General features: G+C 43.0%; 1 protein-coding gene across 1 annotated transcript in view; it reads left to right on the top strand.

The window, feature by feature from the left end:
- The window catches only part of LOC138515897 (alcohol dehydrogenase 1-like), a 180979-nt gene that overhangs the window by 28063 nt on the left and 134472 nt on the right, over positions 1-18444 (top strand). The gene's annotated exons all lie outside the window — the stretch shown is intronic.

Raw genomic sequence — 18444 nt, 5'->3', positions numbered from 1 at the left:
AGGGTAAAGCAGATGTAATGCGGGATTTGGAGGAGCATCCACTGTATGAAATAAAATGGCAAGACCCACATCTCCAAATATTGATGAACGAGAAAAGATATTTATGTATACTTACATAATTGTATGGTCCATCAGCCTTTTCGAATTTTGAGTCAACCAATGGCAAAAGAGTGAGGTGTTGCTTGGGAGGAAATCAACCAAGTGACTTAAGTGCATCCGCACCTGTTCCCATAAAATGTCAATATCAATTACGGGGACAATTGTAATGAGTGTGAAAATAAACCTGTTGCAGAAACGTCCAACTACCTGTATTGTGTAAGAAACAATAACTAATTGGATCTATGTCGGAATGTTGGTAACAAAAGACAAACCTTGCAGATTCCAGGCAGAAAAGGCCAAACCCACAGAGTCAGTCTTTTGTTGCCAGCCCCCTCTCGGTCCCTTTCAGGGTGCTGGGTAGGAGGGCTGCAAACGATTATTTTAGGCAAATTATTAACAACATCACAGAAATCTAGGGACCAGATTATTTAACATTTGCACCTGTCCTAAACATTGTGGAAATGCACTTTGCACACATTTATTGCTTAGATAAATTAGAATGGAGCAATCAGGTGTTTTCCCAATTGTATTATCTTAAAATGTTTGTACTACGGCAAAACATGCATCTTACTGTTTTTTGTTCTATGTTTCCTACAGAACATAAAAATAAATGCTTACTACATTTCATTTCATGCTACACAGCAAACACAGTATAAAAAAACAGCCTGCATATTTTCCCCATAGTTAAAACATTTTTAGAGAATATGGAATGTGGGAAAAGCTGTTTGCTCCATTCATGGAACGCCAATACTCTGGGAAACCTCATGCAGAACCTCCCCAAAGAATAGAGCCCTTTTGCGACATCTTGACCAAAATCACTTTATTTCTTGTGATACCTGTCCACCTACAAAGCCTCACAACTCACTAACCAAAGGGGTCACACCTACACCGGGAGAGAAGAAGCAACCTCCACCAAGGGAGTAAGAAATGCCCAAAGGACAAGAAGAGAAGTGACTCACCTGAACACACCTTTTATCACCAAGGACTGGCAACACAACAGAATACTAAATCACAAATTCACATGCACCTGCGAAAGGGACATGGTCCTACATACAACCTACACAAACCCCTCAATGAAGAACCGAAAAACAACAATGGTCCTTGCTCAACCCTCAAACCAAAATCAACCAATCAAATGTCAAGAGGAAACAAGTGGCAATCGCCCTGCTGACACAACCAACAATAGATAAACAAAACACAGAAAACAAGACAATTCACTCGGATCAGGGTTCGGACAATGTGGAAATATAGCACAGAGATATTTGAACTCCTCAGTGGAGGGGGAATGGACATGCCACCCAAGAACGAAAAAGAGGGGGAGGCCTAGCCATAGCGTACTAAGTACGCTTAAGGATCACAGCAGTACCATTGCTAAACAAGCAACCAATCTACCCTTCTGCTCATTTACACGCACCCCATATAAACCCAACTTAGAGAAATTTGCAGACAGCATATCCAACATTGAAGTAGGACACAAGCAGCTGATTCTACTAGGAGAATTTAACATCTGGTTCAAAGAGGTGAATAGCAACTGTACCAAATCATTAGCCTCCCACCTAGCCATCATACACCTAAACCAAATGGTGAAGGGAAAGCCCTCTCTTTCAGACACACATTGGATACAATTTTCTGAAAAAAAGTCTAACTACAACTGGTCCCCAGAACACATTCTGAACAACCACCTTATGATTCTTTTGTGATTCATTCTCCAGTGTGAGTGCATCTCTCCCCCCACAAAAACCGAGCTCCCATTGTGAAAAGAAACTGGGAATTCTTCAATACAGTGGAACCAACCCCATATTAGAGTCCACAAAACCACACAACTGTCTCCTGGACACACTATCATATGATGAAATGATAGAAATACTCAAAAAATTGATTGCAGTAGCCATAGATTCGGTAGCACCGAAGAAACCCTTCACCCCCAACCAAAATAAATTGGCTGAAAATAACTTTTCCTCCCACCTCCAAGCTTCAAAGGAAATAAACATCATTAACAAGAAACTCAACATCATGCAATAATGTCCCCACTCCCCTGCAGAAACTCTCTGACAATGTTGCAAGCCACTTTATAAAAACAAAGTAAACATTCAGCAAGTCATTTGCGCTATGCCCAAGGACATAAGCAATGATATGGTAAAGAAAAGCATCAAAGCTGGCTTCGTAGATGGCCCCTTCCCACCAGACCTTGTCAAAAACATCCTAAGTAAAGGACTCCCTGTAAAATGCTTCCACAAGCTCATGAAACACTTGCTGAAAACAGGAACCATATCCCCCTACACAAAACCCCTTCTCAAAGATCCCACATGAAGCATAGACAACTACACCATCCCTTACTGGGCCAAACTCCTAGAAACATATATATATAGACAAATCCTAACACATGGAAATCAACTATTTACTGGACCAGGTAAACATCTCTTTCAGATATATTTGAGGTACTGAATCAGCACTACTCTCCATCTGGAACAACCTAAAAATAAACTCAGACTACAACACCAACTCTGCACTGATGCTATTAGACCTTTCAGTGGCTTTTTGAACAGTCAACCTTGCAACCCTCATCTTAAGAATAGAATAAACAGGGCTAAGTAAAGACACACTATAATGGATGAAATCCTTCTTGAGGAAAACAGCTGTCTACCCTCTAACAGCTCAACCCCACGCAAACTCCCATATGCTGTTCCACAAGGTTCATCCCCTAAATAGTACTCTTTAACATCTACATGGCTCCTCTAAAGAAACTCATCAAACAACACAGGCTTACATGCAACAACTCTGCAGATAATACTCAAATCGTCCACAAAATTGCCACCAACAAGGACATAGACCAAACCCTTATCAAATTACTCTCACAAATCAATGCATGGATTAGCAACAGTAACCTTAAACGCAACCTGGATAAAACTGAACACATGATCATGCACAACAACCCTTCTATCCAACCACCCATACCATCAGGGAGAACTGGTTACCAAAAGAGGCCCTGCTAATAGTTTTCAAGGTGGCCCCATATAACACATTTCAGCAGGCTCAACCCTTTTCCTATGAGAAAATTATGAAATAAAATAGGTTACCACACAAAAGAGGCCTATGGTGTTTGGAGGCCTACTGGGAAATCTCCAGAGTTCCCTATAGACCAGTCCACCCTTGCATTCGAGGACCTATGGAAATGGGAACCAGACCAGAAGACCCTAAAGTGGTTAAATATCTCAGAGTCCTGATAGACAATGAGCTAACACTGGAATCCTCAAGTTAACACAGAGGAAAATAAATGCTCTTCCACCTACAATCTGTTAAATGGATATTACCCTTTCCCACCTTTCCACATAGAACACTCACCATTATCTTACTTGATATGTCACAAATAAACTTTACCTACAACATCTACCTTGGCATGCCTGACTATCTCACCAAAAAACGACAACAAATCCAGAACAAAGCAGCAAGACTCCTTCTAAGTCTCAACAAGAGAGGACACATGATGCTAACACTAAGATCTCTACACTGGCTACCAGTCAAGAAAACCTATTTCTGCATTGTTCAAAGAACAACTCATGGCCAAGGAGCAGAAGTCCTGCAAGTGACAAAATGTTCATCTACAGAGCAAACAGAATCCTTAGCTCTAGCAATAACATATTCCATGAACCCTAACATTATTCAAAAATGAAATACAGGGGATCATAATTTTCAAACATCTCAATCAAACTCTAGAACTCACCCACTGCCCAAAAAAAAATGCAAAATAGTGGAGCACCTGACCTTCAGAAAAGCAGTCAAAATATGGTGGTTTAATATGCAGAGCTAACACCCAAGCCATAGACCATTGTCAAAGAGAGAGCAAACATAGCTGACCCTGGAACACTGAGCTCAGTTACCCAAAAAGCTACCTGCTTGACTGCGATTTAACCCAATGCCATAATAAGCACACTATTTTTTCCCACTGACCCATACTAAAACCCCCCATACTGCTGCAAACATTTCACATGCAAACCAACCATGCCACACACATACAACATCTATGAAACCCTCTACCAAACTGATATTGAACAGCAGAACTTCACATCTCCTTGAATAACGCACACAATTGTGACACGACCAATATATTCTTACTCCATGGGCACAAAAGACCTCCCATATGAATGCAGTTGCCTTGCATGCCCACCAACTCAGACCACCTAGAACCAAGCCCACAGTGATTGTTGTTTCCGAACCAAAACCATAACAAAAGCCCTTGTGTGCTCTCCCTCTCCTTGCACTAACAAACAGACGCCTCTCTTTTTTTCAGATCCACCAAAGTGCCTGGAGAGCATGCAAATGGAAGTTGTGAGCTGTTTAAATCCCATTAAAGTAAAATAACATAACATGTCATAATATAACATGAACTTTAATTGAAGCTGCATATTTGATGCTCGTTTATTGAGTAAGGGTGAACATTAGATAATGTGGCCCATAGTGCAGCATTGATTAGGGAAACTGACATCGGCTCTCTGGCAAGATGTCAACCATGATGATATGAAATTGAATCCAGGTTTTGAATTGCCTCTATTCAAGGCATCACAGAAACATCTAGAAACCTTTATTACAAGGAATGTGGACATTGATAAGGAGGCAGGAGCCGAGTAGTAATTTGTGAGCCACTAAAACAGTGGCAAAATGCAATTTGGTCATTTTACGGCACAACATTTTGGACTATGAGAAACAGAGAAGGAACCGTTCTCCCCCAAAGAGCCAAGGCCAGTTTTTTGAATGACAGGAAAATAAAGTCATGAGAATGTTCAGCATTATGAGTAAATGCTGTTGTTTTCTAACCTCCATGAGGCATTCTAGAATCAGCATCATTACGATCGTCTACCCAGAAGTTGCCACATTGACAACTGGATCAGAAAACCCCTGTTAAAAACAGAATTGTCCCAGAATGGTATGAGATGTACAATGATAGGCGAACTAGATTGAGGATAAATTCCATCATTCCTTTTTAATCACTGCAAATCTACATTCCCTGAGGAAAAACGAATTCTATATAAATCGTGTTCAGCCCTCCTCTTTTCTTGCCTTCCCTGTAGTTATAAATACAATCAGTGTCTACTTACTCATACTTGTATTTATGTGCTTCAAAGAATTCGATGATTCATTTGTGAATTTTGGTACTGTGACCAATTGCCTTGAACCCACCATATTGTCCTTCCAGCTAACAAATTGTCCAACAATCAACTAGTAAACCACTATTAGTCTTTCCAAAACCCTATGTTTCTAAAGCAATTGGTCAGAATAAACTACCAAATGACATCCCTTCCTGCCATTTCTCAGGTCTGGTGGAGAAACCTCAACCCGCCTCTCCTTACTCAGACTGGATTGCCAAATTGTATTCACCCCTTCTCTCGCTCAGATCAGCAGAGTACACAGTCCTGTCCTTGTTATTGGCTACCCAATCTCCTACAATATGTTCCTTGCTGCCAGCAGACACGTTCCACAGTGGTATATGGGAGCTGGGAGAGAGTCACAGAAGACCACATAAACTAAAAAAAAAAATTGAAATTAAATTCCAAAAATAGGGCTGGTGTTTAAGTCTGAACCCAGCTAGAAGGCTCATGGGAAACAAACAGCAACAGAAAACGTCATTATCCAGTCGGAAGTCAATAACACCAAAAGGGAAAACCAGGAACCAATGAACCTGAAGAAAACATTTGGGAACAGAAGCAAAGGACATATGAAAATCTCATGGTTCCTGTAGAACAACATGGGAGTGGTAGGCATGAAGACCTTGGGAGAGCTACAAAGTAATGTCTGAGAATGAATAAAAGCCTAGAGTCTGCTAAAGCCTGACAACCCTGCAAGTCTAGGGAAGCTTGACAATTCTGAAAACCCTGAGGGTCTGCTTAGGCCTCAGAATGCAGACTCCTTAAGAGTGTGTTAAAGCCTGAGAATCCTAGAAGGTTAACAAAGCCTGAACATCCTGAAAACCAGAAAGGCCGATGAAGCTTGAAGATCCTGAAATCCTTGAAGACTTCTGAAATCTGAAAATCCTTCAAACCCTGAGAGGCTGGGGAAGCACCTGAGAAGCCTATGGTATACAGTGTTTATATCGTTTTTTTTACATTGAATGCCCATATATCGATTTTTTTTTTATTGAAAAACATTTTAGTGATTGCATTTAGAGGCACGGTAAAGGGTTAAATATTTTTGGGACCCGGCTGGGATGGGTTTTTAGTGGTTGGAAAGAGGGGTTTTGGAGTACCCGCCCACCAAAATAGAAAAGTGCATTCAATATAAAGGTTTTCAATATAAAATGTTAGCGATATGTGCACTCAATATAAAATATTTAGATATAAAGACATGTAACCGTAGCCTACAATCCTTATGGCGGAGAAACCTATGAAGTGTTTGAGTACGGAATAGAGAATGACTGATACAAAACACACCGCAGATCCCTATCCAGGGAGACCATTGCACCAGGAGAAAAGTCAAAGAAAGAACTGTGCTTTTTTAAACTCAAACTCTGCTGCACTGTTCATTCGACTTTTAAACTAACCCTAATCTAAAGTCTACTTTGAATACTTCTAATCTAAAGTCTACTTTGAATACCAGGCTTTATGAGGTTTGTTTTAGACCTGTTTGACTTTACAAATGAGTACAAGATTGGCTTGCTTATTTATAATTTAATAAAGGACTTGAATGTAAGCCAATGATCTCATGACACATCACTGAGGGAATTTGCAGAACATTCATTGGTGTGCTAAAATAAACAGGTAAAAGGTACAATGAGAACAGCCAGGGAAAGACAATGGTAGTCAATTATCTAGAACATGTTTTCTTTAATGTGGTAACCCTTCAAAATACTTGTAGCCATATAGTCTTGGCTTCCTATTAGAATCACTATCAGAGACATGTATCGTAGAAAAGAAAACTGTAGTGATTGTATCAGAAAACATCCGCACTCAAAATCATGCCTTTGTAAAAAAAAAAAAAGGCAATTCTAGGAAAGAGCGCAACCAACAGAGGTCCCCCAGACTAGGTGCTCGCCTAAATGGCTGATCTCACACGCCAAAACAAATCCCCTGTCTGGGATTTGGGGGACCAGTCAAATCCCTGACAGCCCAAAGCAGGGCTTGTACCTGTGCACACGTTTGGTGAGGTTAGAGCGACTTTGGCAGGTCAATGAGAACCTCTGAATCTCTTTGGGGGATTTGGCAGGTAAATCAGAGTCCTGCAGTCTCTGGGGAGGTGTAGTGTTCACATAAATGGCCAAGCTCACTTCCATGTTCCTTTTGAGGATTTGTGGTAGAAGAGTACTGAGTGGACTCATAACATTTGTTTAAGTGGAGTTTTGATGCACCTTTGATGCAGTTTTTAGTGCTTGTTGATCCTTATTTGTAGTCTTTTCACTGTGATTTTATTAGGCCCCCTCTGTTGTCTTTCCTTTTTTATTCTTCATTCCCCCCCATAAAATGTTTAAGAAGCACGGAAACGGGTTTCCTCTCCTTTCCTCTGCTACGTTTCCCCTTTCTGCTCCCCCAAACCTATAAAAACCCCAAAGGTTTCGGAGCCCCTTTCATGTTTTACCTGAACATTTTTAAAAAGCAAAGTAAAAAGCCATTTTCCTTGAATATTCTCATTCCTATGTGATTATGTGCCTTTTCCATTTGCTTCTTGATAGGGTAGATAAGGATGTGCAAGCCCTGACCCTGGCCCAAAAAAATAAAATAAAAAGACGTTTCCCTTTTGTATTCTAACTTGTTTGTAAAAACCTAACACTCATTAATTTCCTTTGTTTTAGTCACCTTCCTTTGTGTGCCCAAGAACCCTTTCCAGTGGTCTGCTTGAGTGTTTTCAAGTCCTGATCAATCTGTGAAATGTGTGGGTGCCAATAACCTTGGCACGGAATTCTGCCAACAGCAATTTTGTAGCCATCACAGAGCACATGCTCCAAAGTTCCACCAAATAACAAGCAGCGGAGTAAAATGGAATGGGATTTCTATAGAGTATCCTAGAAAAAGACATCCTGTGAAGTTGTTGGGTGGTTACTTAAGGCTGTGTGTTCAATCGTTATTATTTTCATGATTTGGGTCCATTATTGACCATTTTCTTTATTGACTTTCTTTCTTGTGCTTCCCTGACAAAAGACATTAGCAAATAAGTATGAAAAAATGGCATGAGGGCAAGGAGGATCCAGGGTGGCTTGTAGTGTGGAGTGGAGAGTTCACGAGGGTGAGAACAAAGGGTTGAGATTAGAATGGTGGCATAGAGTGATTTCTCAGAGTCCAGAGCGTGGGTGATGGAGAGGAGGGAAATCCTATTTGTGAGAAGATTGGAGGGGGTCCAGTTCCTGCACGACTTCCGAAGATGTTTTCAGAACAGCGAGTAGAAGAGGTGAAAGTCCAAGATTGTTAGTGTTGGTCAAAGGGGGAGTAGAGCACCAGGTTAAAATCAGAAAAGTCCTTCTCAATTGAGGATGGCTGCGGAGGAGAACGAGAGGGAAGGGTGGACCTGACTTCGCTAGGTAAGGGGGCTGAAAGTTCGGTTTGAATTTGCGTTTTGAGATAATATGCATGCTTGTATGTAGTCAGGGATTTTATTAAGCGCAACATTCACCCGAGGGTATTTTGGCTCTGTCGTGCGCAAGTTTACTAAAACAGGGAGATGTATGTTACTGAAGGCCAGTGAGGTAGGTTTTTAACTGTTTGCGGAAAGACATTAGGCTTGATCTTTCTGATAGTGCAGTGTCAACAGCTTTGTTCAGGATTTTGAACACAATTCAGAAACCCGTTAACATAATTAGCTATTTTAGCGGCAGCCAGTGAAAAGTATGTAGTGCTGGTGACACATGATCAAAGTTCTTCAGTTTCATCAAGGTTCTGGCTGCCATTTTCTGAATCCACTGTAATCTGGTCATCACGTTGTTTGGTATTCCTAGATAGATACTATTATTGTGATCCAGTCTAGAGGAAGCAAAATAATGCATTACCATTACATGGTGCATAAAGTTTAGGTATGGCAGCAGAAGTATGATTTTTCTAATAAGGAAAAAAAACTTGTTTTTGTAACTGTGGACATTTGCTTACGGCTCATTCCTTATCAAAAGTTACTCCCTGGTTTCTAACTTCATGTTTGGGTTCTGGACATTGGCTAAAACTAGTTGGCCGAAAGGAGGTACTCCAGTGTAATGGATTCATGTTAACTATTAAGATTTCTGTTTTGTCTGGGTTGATCCAATAATTGGTATCCCTCCAGATTTTAATTGCAATAAGGAATTCTTTCACTGTGTCAGACCATGTGTCATGAGCTACTTCTAGATGTGTGTATCATCAGCATACTTATAACAATCTAGACTATTGCTGTAGATCACATCCATTAAAGAGCATACATAAAGATTAAAAGGGATAGGGAATGGGGCTGAGCCTTTGAACCCTGCAGCCTGTAATACATGGTTGTGATGAGAAAGAGACAAGATGCACTTGTTGTGTTCAGACATTTGGAAATGACGATAGCAACTTGATTACTGTGCCTTGAACGAGATGGGTAGATAGTTGGGAGGCGCTGGTAGCTGGTACATCAACAGGATGGTGAGGGTGGTGGATGGGAAGAGTTGGATGGCAGTACATGTGGATGAGAGTGGTAGAAAGTCAGTGGATGGCAGGGGGAAAAGAACAGGCCTTGTTGGCCATCAAGTCAACTCCACCATCTCTGCTGAAAGAGTGAGGAAAGATAGTAAGGTCAGTGTGCAATGCAGCAGATATATCTTAGTGGTTCCCATCACTGCCAGAAGAGGGCTTTGACAATTAAAGTGGCCCGTGATGAAGGATATTTTACAAATTGGGCATTCTAGAGCCCGAGTGTAAGAGTGGTGGGAGAAGATGGAGAACAAATGAGTTACTAGAAGGGAGATGAAGAGCAGAGATGACTTTAAAGGATATAGGTCTGCAGGGAGACGTCTGCAGGTGGAGTGAAGTTGAGGCAGCCAGTAGGGGGCAGTAGAGTTGAGGTGGATAGGAAGAGGAGATAGAGTCCATAGGGAGCGCGCTGGGAGTACATAAGGAGTGACTAGTAACAGTAGGGAGTGTGGGGGAGGTGTTTGGTGCAGAGGATTATGTAGTGAGAGAGAGAGAGAGAGAGAGAGAGAGAGAGAGAGAGAGAGAGTAAAAGCAGAGCAACGAGGCAAGGTGGTGGAAAGGTGGGGCATGGAGTGTTGGACAGTTCAGCAAGGGTGCAAGGAGGAGCACATTGGTAGTACAGATTGCGGTGCAATGCAGCATGATGAGTGGCAAGAATGCAGGTCAAACAGTATGATAGTGATGTGCACGATCATGGACAAACAACATACACGGTTGGTATCGTACAAAAATGTTGCCCTCATTTGTGCACCCCCACAGTCACTGCAACTTTGGAGGTGCACAAAATGAGGGTGACATTACTACGCCGAAGCAGAGCGGGGGTTGCGGGGCTTCCCCCCGCTCTTCCTGGGCACAGTAATGGGGGTCAGAGGTTGTGGGGTATCACCCGCTTACCATTTCAGAAAGCAGGGGACACGTAAAAAAAAAAAGAAAGAAAAACCAGCCTGCGGCGTCAGCTCCAACCCACGTTGGTGGGAGGAGCTGACACCGCAGGGATCGCAGAGTGCGGGCGGCACACGCAGAAGTGTGCCGCCCTAAAGGTAAGTGGGATGGGGGGGTTGGGAGGGGTAATGCAGGCCAGGGGAAGTGGGCACAGTGATCCATATGATCACTGTGCCACGCCGTAACTGCCATCAGCATTTTCGGCGTCGCAGTTGCGGGTGGCGCAGTGATCACATAGATTCGAAACATCCTACACGGTTCACCGTACAATAGTGATGCTCAGGGTGATAGGCAACTACAGTTGAGGTTTTACAATACAACAAGGATGCACATACCATCGACGACTACAAGGCAGGGTTTACACTACAATACTGGGGTGCAGGGCCATAGGCAAGCAAAATGCAAGTTGTTCAGTACAATTGTGATGCACACAGCCATATGTGACCACAATTTCAGCCTTATTTTGCAGTAGAGATGTGCAGGGGCACAGGTGATGACAATTCAGATTTACAGTACAATTGTAATGTGCAAGTTCATAGTCAGCCAAAATGCATTCATTTGAAAATATAATTCAGTAATCTAAATGAGTATTGAGGGGTGTTCAGAGCTCCTCTTTGAAAGTTACAGTGAGCTAAAACGTGGTTATAGACCCTCTTGAGTGGACACCTCCCCGTAGAACAGTTTATATGTCTGTGTTCGTTCGTGGTAGAGGGGCTCCCAGATTCATGATGGTCAACACGTCCATTTAGAGGAGGGAACATATGCTGTAGGGTGGTGATGATAGTTGAGGAGGAAGAGTGGTGGGCCCTTGGGAAGAGGAGGAAGAGGTGGCGAAGTAAGGGATCATGCCACTGCATGACATCGTGTGGCAGAAGTGGAGCAGGAGCTTGGAAGGTGTTTAGGGACTCAGCCCCAGAGCTAATATTATGGCAATGTAGGCAGTCAAGGTAGCTGCCAGACTTTCTTGACAATTCCTCTCAGCTTTTCAACCTCAGAGTTGGAGATGAGGTGGTGGTGACGCAATAGGGAAATGGTGCAGCATATGTGTCAGATGGTTGGGCACCCTAAAGAAGTACAGTGAGTGGGTGAGGGTGGTGATGAAGGAGCCCAAAGAGCAATGTGGAGAAGACAGAATGGTCAGCTGGCTCAGAGGAGGAAGAGACTGAAGTCTTGTGCACATGTGGCTGTCCCTGCATGCAATGCAGCCACAGGTGTCCTTTATCAAGCTTTTCGTGAACAGAGTACATGCTCACCCATTACAGTGCCTACATGATCATGGGTATGGGGGTACTTTAGCATGCCAGAGGCAAGACTGTCAAGGGGAGGACATTCCTTTGAAATGTTAGAGGAATGATTGCACAATGGGAACCACACAAATGCACAGCCGCCACAATTATTGGGGGAATTCTCTGACTTGTCATAGATTTCAACTTTCACTGACCCCTCTTCTACAGCACCCTCTAGCTGTGTTGATAGAAATGAAGGACTGATCGCAGTTAGCTCTTGGGCACGCGTTCTCATCGCTGGATACACCAGAGCAAGCTGCCCTCCTTCACCTAGCCTCTGATACTGGAAAAGCACCTCTGTCCTCCATGCTATAAAAATAAACTTTCATATCATATCATGCACACAGTGCCAGTGGCACCATTAACCCCGCCAGGCCATGTTTCCATCACCAGAGCATTGTGTTGCTATTTGGTAGGTCAAGGTGGGATGACTGATGTGGCATACAGGTACAGCCTGCATATATTATCAGAAGACCGTCAGGCAGATGGAGCTAAACCCCAGAGCAGTGGAGGAGGCTGTGGAGAGTCACTTGACCAAGCGTGATCAGCTTGATTCAGTCACTTCATCTTCCCCTTTGTAGGCGACTGGGCAAGAGTATGGAAAAGGGACAGACATGGCTCAGAGGGAAAGTCCCAAAATATGATGGGGGTGTCTCTGTTCTGTGGGAGAATATGTGCAGATGTGTTAAAGGTTCATCATCTGAATCAGTTGACACTGAAATATGCACCACTGCGCAGTTTCAAAAGGCGTTAACGCAGAATTAACTTATTGGACCACATTTCACTGATTCCTACTGTTGGCCTGTAATAGCACAGGATTGCAGAACTGTTCAATACTGTTATAATATTCTCTGAAGGCAGAAATTCGGACCCAGGGTAGAGACACTGGTCAATTGTGAGGCTGGGATTGTGGCCAGAATCCACCAGTTATCACGTGCGTTCTCTACGTGTTTCTTGTGCCTCTCTCCCAGGTCTGCCATGTTTTTAGTCTCAGCCAGTGCCCGGCTCCTTTTCACTGCCCTTGCCCTCCAACCATTCCACAAGTCCACACAAACCACCCCACCCCACCATGTGACCCCCCACTCATCTTTCCAGCAACTGATCCTTCTTCCTGCTTCCCATCCTGAATGTCTGTGTACCGACCTCAGAAATAGTAAAAGGACCAGCAGCCATTACTATTGCGAACACCACCATCTTAGATTGTAGGTTTTTTTCCTAATAAAAAATGGGCTGGCGGGATTTGATTTGCTTAACAGAAATTGGCACATTTAGCACCTCAGAAGAAAGCCCCAGAGTGCTAATAGTGATAACCCCCCCCCCCTATTCAGTGGAGGTCAGGTCCAGTAATGGCCCGAACCCCTCGCAAATGCAGTCGATAACTTTTCACTTGTTCTTACAATGGTGCCCTTTCATTATTCATCTGTTATGGATGGAATAAAGCACAATGGAGACAACGCTCCAATGAGCGTTAATGTCAATGCAAGATGTAAAAGCTTTATGTAGGGCTTTTACGCCTTCCATTGACGTCACTGCTCATTTTCATTCATTTGTATGGCAGAGAAGAAGGGCGGAATACATCTTACATTTCTGCTGCCTCCCTTCCTCTCAGCCATACAAATGCCCAAGCATTTGCGCCGGCATTCATGCATTTTCATACTGCAATTAAATGCTGTGGATCACTAGGAGTCTGTGGGCTTTGTGCGCCAGCATAAAGCATTTGGATTCCATAAGGATGCATTGTTAACACTGCCTGCCATGCTTGCATGACAGACAGTGGGTCTCATTACAAGTGTGGTGGTCTGGAAACAAAGGTACCGACACTTTCGTCTCCCCACTCCCATAGAGTCCTATTGGACTCTATGGGAATGGGGAGTTACAAAATCCGGCGCCTGACTTCCTGTGCTGCCAGGACTTGTAATGTCCCGGTGGCACCAGGAAGTCAGGAATCAGATTCAGTGTCACAGGGTTGTCAGCAACCCACCGGTCGCACCGGCAGGTTACTGCCAAACTCGTAATGAGGCCCAGTGTTTACAATTAAATGCTGCCTACCATGCTCGTATGACAGGCAGCGTTTACTGATTTGCTTTGTGAAGTGCAAATGTGCAGGGCAAAAGGCGGCGTACACACCTGTTCCCGGGCTATTCACTGTTGGGTTGTACTTGTGGCTGTCCTTTAGCCAGTAGCAGGAACAAATTGGGGGTAACTAGGGGACATGTTGCATACTGCCCCTGGGCTCATCATCCACTGATTTGGGGAGGCTCTTACCTCAGTCAATGTCCCCAAAATAAGGCTAGTAACCTTTTGACACTACAAACAATTGTAAGAATTGTTTTTCTCTGCAAGCATTTTGTCCCATCACAAATGTGTGGAACTAGTATTTTGCTTCATCCGTCATAAATACATGGTACACCCAGAACCCTCCTATCTCAAAAGCAATCTTTAGCTTGTTTCATAACTAGTATTTTGCTTCACCATATACAATGAGTAGTCTCAGTTACAGCCACTGAAAGTACTCTCCTGCTGCAATAACATGTGGAGAATTTATTTCTTAGTATCTAGTATTATATTCTGTCTTATCACAAATCTTTGTAATTAGTATTATCTCTCCTTCACTACAAAAGTTGGCAAGCAAAGAACGAACACTAATTGTATCTTGCCCCATAACAAGTGTAACACTTTTTCTTCCCAGCTAGTACCTTGTTTTGTCTCAAAAAGAGTTGGGCCACTGAAGGTACTCTCCTGCTAACAAACAGACATTTTCTTCACAGCTCGTTTTTGTCACATTACAAATCTTTGCAGCACTTACGTCTGCTGAGTGTCTCTCCCTTCTACTCCACAAGAGTGGGCTGAAATGTCTACTCCGATGCAACACCTGGCCATGTGCACCTTATTATCTTCCGCACCAGAATGATGTGTGGCTGTTGGCTGAAGGTGTAACTGATGCTTTCAATTGACCACACACACTTCTGACATCTTTGATTCAACTGCTGTTGCTGATACAGAAAGTCCTCTCGCCAAATGCCCCCCTTTCTCTGCGGAATATTTAGGTGCCGCAAGCAGGTAGTCACCCAACAATATTGCCTCTCCTCACCAGCCACAAGAAGATGGATCATGTGTTGCACACTCATGTACAACCACAGAGACCCAAGCTACACCTCACTCATGATGCCCAATCAGGCCAAAACATGTCTGGGGTGGTTTGTAGTCTTGTGCAGAAGGGATGTGACCAAGCAGTTTGTGTTGGACTGCCCCATATGGGGTGGGACAATGCCTGAATTGCATGTGGGCTTTCCCCTTTCTGTAATGGTTTGGCAGATGAAGAACAATGGGCTGGAACATTGCTCAGAGCAGTGCCAGAGATTAAGATTAATTCAAAACCTTACAGCCATCACCTCTTTTGTTTTCCTTCTGCACAAGACAACAAGCAACAAGAGGAGCTTCAGGCACAGCAAGCATTCAAGTGTGGACATTTCTACTCCACTGCGGGGAGGATACAATTTAGCAGTTTGAGCTAGAGAGCTTCTTTTGGGGCAGCAGCTCAAGAATTTCACATCAGATTTTCAGTAATGTCTCTGTTCACAACAGAAGACACATATATCACAACATAATCCATGCCATAGGCAGATTAATGATCATGTTGAACGGTACACAAGGTAGGCAGAACAAACTAGGTGCTTTTACTATGTTTATGTTTTATAATTTGCTTTAATAGTTTGATCCAAACAGAGATGATGTCAAGACCAATAAAGGCCACTTAAGTAAAATGGAAAATATTGGCACTTCAATCAGACCGCCAGGAACCTAACTGCCCTCAGAAATGCTCAAACTACATGAAAAACGTCCAACCACAAATCGAAATCAAACTATATCAAAACATGAGTTCTGAAAATCAAGCAAATAAGGTTTTCAAGCAGTCAAATAATGTATTGACTCCCTCCAACCTCAAGCCATCCCGCACTCTGCAAACCTTCACCAATATCAATCAATTCTTAGTTGCCAAAATAAACATTATCGACCATGATGGATGTTACTGGAGACACAAAGAGTAAAAACTGAGATTACCGGGACACAATGGGCCTCATTACGACCCTGGCGGTCCTCTAATGAAGGGTGCCGGTATGGGACCGGCACCCTTCATTACGGGATGCCTGATTACGAGGTTCCCTTGCGGGACCCGGAACGGACGTCTGGTAAAACCAGATGTCCTATCTGGGTCCCGCGAGGGGACCAAGGAGCTAATAACGGGCCCGTTGCTAACGGGCCCGTTATTAGCTCCATCCCCATTCCCATTGAGCACTATGGGGGCTCAAATGGGAATGGGGAATGGTTCTGTGCATGAGGAATTACCGGGTCCTCCAAGGTCAGAATGACCTGGTAATTCCTCATTCACAGACCCCGGTATTTGAGCCCGGTATGGAGGCATCCATGGCGCTAATAGCACCATGGCTACCTCCATACTCGTAATGAGGCCAAATGTCTTTGCATCACATGCACGCACTCTCAGGAACACTCTTCCTCTCACCTTCCGACTTGCTCACTTCATGCAGATTTTCAGAAAAAAATGAAAACCCACCTTCTTACCCATCTACTCCTATCTTCTTCTCCTGTATACCTCTACTAATAACACCAATACTTTTGTAAATGTCCTTCTATAACCATGCCAACATCCCAACTTGCATCTGTTACCCTGCCTGTCACAAGGCATACATTATTGTTGGTCTTTGTCAAGCACTCCGCTGCCATCTGGGTCATGGTTTTTTTGTATATATACAAACAGAAGAATAAACATGTATAATGAATGGTATTGTTTTCCAAATAAATAGTGATAGGAATGTTGGGTTGTGAATACTGGAAGACATTTTCTTTCTGTTTTCTAAAAGGTTTGGCTTCTCCCAGGAGCCTGTTTTATATAGGAACTTACAAAGAGGGAGTCCTTTGTTCAGGCTTGTACTGAAAGGACAGGATGGAGGTGGTGTGGCATAGGTAAATGTTCCATGTTTGTAGGGGATAACGTTGTGGAGGGGCTGATGTATACATCCGCAGGAGATCACGTCCCCCCCCTACCTCCTTTGTATTGGAGACATGAGAACATGCCTTGCCTGACCAGCAGCTATCGTACCAATACAGCAGCAAGTATTTGGAAGGAGATATCCATTGAGACAACCCTATCGAATGTACCCCTGAAGTGATGACAACCTACAGGAGGAACTCCCTGAAGGAATATGAGAAAGAGCTAAGAAAATGAACTGATGACATCATAAGAAAGTGTGCACGATGTCGCGAGATACTAAATGAAGATGATGTATAGATCCTAGAGGAGAAGAGCCAAAGTAAAAGGATCACATGAACCTTAAAGTGTAAAAGAAGAAGATTACATATTAACAAAGTGCTGCAGAAAACAGAAGTTCAATGAATGTACAGACACTGAAACGCAAGGTAGATCAAATTATCATTCTATTCACTACTCATAGCTAACCTATTAGGTTAGCTATGAGTAGTGAATAGAATGCAGCTGAAGCCACTACTGTATAGAATCTGTACATTGGTATCATGAAATAGTAAGCCAAAAACCATGAAAGGGGAATGAAAAGCTATTTCGCAGTGGAATAACAGGCTGCTGAACTTGCATGGGGAGGTTGTCTGGCCTGAAGTGAAGATCTTAGAAACAGTGGTCAGCTATCTACTCTGAAGAGAACGAGTGTGCAGAGGATGAATCCTGTCACATTAAGGTGAAAGAAAGAACACAGAGGATGCAAAGTTATAATTCATTTAAAGCATTTAAAAGCTGCAGAATGGACTAAATCGTGGTCTCTTGTCACGTGAGCCAAGGATAGAAATAGAGTTCGAACCTGGAGTTCCAAGCACGATACCAAGTCCCCCGACTCCCGTGCATTCTCAGGACGAGAATACTCTGCAAGGCCAAGTACAAGACAATTTCCTGGCAGAAGGTATGGTTGATGAGAAATGTTGGGCTAATTGGGTGGTGAGGAAGCTTCATGTCCTATCTTCCTGCACCTGGGTCTTGGCTTACGTGCTTCTAAAGCAACCAAGCATGCCAACCAATTGTATTAGTCCGTATAATAAAGGACGTTATAGTTTAGAAGACCAATGAAACATATTTTTTCTTAAATTACATGTTTGAAGAGGTGGCCTAAATCGTCCACCTGATAAAGGACAACCAATAACAATCCTAGCTCATATATTATTGTATATATAGATGTTTCTCTTAACCAATCCCGCCCCTTGATAGGTTTTTCACCATTGCCACGTAGTATGACATCTCTATGATGCATAATGAGCATATCATTATGTTTTTTGCGGAAATCATTGAGAGACTGAGCATACATTTGTTGATGTTCATTGTAACCTCCCTGTTTTAGATAATTGTTAATAAAACAGTGACTTGCCATCTTCTTGAGTTTGTCCGGTCATTTGGACTCAGAATTATTATGGTGTAATCCCATCCATTAGCATATGCACGTTCCAGCTCAACGGTATCCACAGTA

Source organism: Ambystoma mexicanum, chromosome 6q (genome assembly GCF_040938575.1).
Source record: "Ambystoma mexicanum isolate Mex_15411 chromosome 6q, UKY_AmexF1_1, whole genome shotgun sequence".
Lineage (NCBI taxonomy): Eukaryota > Metazoa > Chordata > Amphibia > Caudata > Ambystomatidae > Ambystoma > Ambystoma mexicanum.
Note: the sequence above shows the minus strand (reverse complement) of the source record. Positions and strands in the feature narration are given on the sequence as shown.